Source organism: Otolemur garnettii, unplaced genomic scaffold, assembly GCF_000181295.1.
Source record: "Otolemur garnettii isolate 467f Iridium unplaced genomic scaffold, OtoGar3 scaffold00048, whole genome shotgun sequence".
NCBI lineage: Eukaryota > Metazoa > Chordata > Mammalia > Primates > Galagidae > Otolemur > Otolemur garnettii.
In genome coordinates, this window is record NW_003852443.1 from 11705343 (window position 1) to 11706992 (window position 1650).

Below are 1650 nucleotides of genomic sequence, written 5' to 3' on the forward strand. Positions count from 1 at the left end.
GGGATCAATCCTAAGGACCCACTTCACAAAAGATGCAATGTGACTGTCCTGAAAAATACGGTGGAGAAAAGTCCAACCCAAAGAAGGGTCCAAATTTTATAAAGGGTAGTAACAATTGGACACTTCCTTCTATATTGAAACTTTGCAGGTACCACTCTGAAGTTTGAAACAGGGTCACAGCTTAAAGTTGCTGTTCATCCAGAATAGAGATGTTAGAGAATGTACTTTTTAAGTGAATGTTTCATTAATACACCTACACCCTTTCTCTGAAAGTTAGCAACCTAATTCCATCTTAAACTCTGAATAAGCTCTATGCTAAAATATTCAACTATGGCCAATCACAGAAATGAGTGTTTTCATCCTTGAAATCAGAACTTAACATGTATGTTTTTTTCATAAAATTTCCAGATAAATATATTCAAGATGCAATACAGTATTTTAATATTCACATATCATTTTATATTGAAACGTATTACAGTATTAAAATTCAATGTTCAATATTTATTTCACTATGCATTTTATTTAGTAAAAGCTAAGAAAAATGTTTAATCCAATGGTGCCTTACTTTGTGATTTGAAAGAAATCAACTTTTCATGTCTAAGTAGCAAATTATTTGCATACTTGTAAAAACTGTTAGGTCTTTATAGTTTAACTTGTAATACCAGTTTTATTATTTTAGTAGCAGAAATGGAATGATTGTTAAAGTGCCCAGAAAATTTTGGCGTGAAATGAATTTTTCCCTCTTTATAGTCAGGAACTATAGAGGAAGAAAAAAAAATTTTTCATACCATTGTACTATGTAAACAGACACATTTTGGTATGTATGTCACCAGGACAGAGTAAATGGAAGGGTGGAGAGTCTGCCCTAGACATCCGCGTCTTTGTAAGTTAGCCAGACAATAAATAAAAGCAGAATGATACAGAATCAACTGGTGGTTTTTCTTTTAAGTGTTGTTTATGTAAATATAAACCAAATGGCAAGTGTTTGTTTTCTGTTTTATACTGTGGAAAAGCAAGACAAGTTAAAAAAAGAAAGAAAGAAGATTCACATAAGTAAATATTCATTGCCCCTACTTGCTAATCCTTTTTGTTTGTTTTTCCTGAGAAGCTGCACCTTAGTCAAAATCTGTTTACTTTAGGCAGATGTCTCTCCTCTAAGGTAAAGGATGGAAGCAATAGAAGACGAAATTACAAAGACTAGCAGGGACACCGATAAATTTAGGAAAGCCCAGTGTGAGTTTAAGAAAGCGGATTTTTTTTTTTTTTTTGAGACAGAGTCTCTCTTTGTTGCCCCTTGGTAGAGTACTATGGAGTCATAGCTCACAGTAACCACAAACTCTTGAGCTCAAGCAATTCTCTTGCCTCAGCCTCCTGAGTTGCTATAACTACAGGGACCTGCCACAACGCCAGCTATTTTTAGAGACAAGGTCTTAACTCTGGCTCAAGCTGGTCTTGAACCTGTGAGCTCAGGGCAACCCACCCTCCTCGGCCTTCCAAGTGCTGGGATTACACGCATGAGCCACCGCGCCCAGCCCAGAAAGCAGAAAAATTTTTAAATTACGTTCTGCATATGTGTGTTTCTAAATATTTCAATACAGCTCAATATCTCAATGGTTACGAGCTTAGGAAGAACCGGCTGCAGCTACAAGT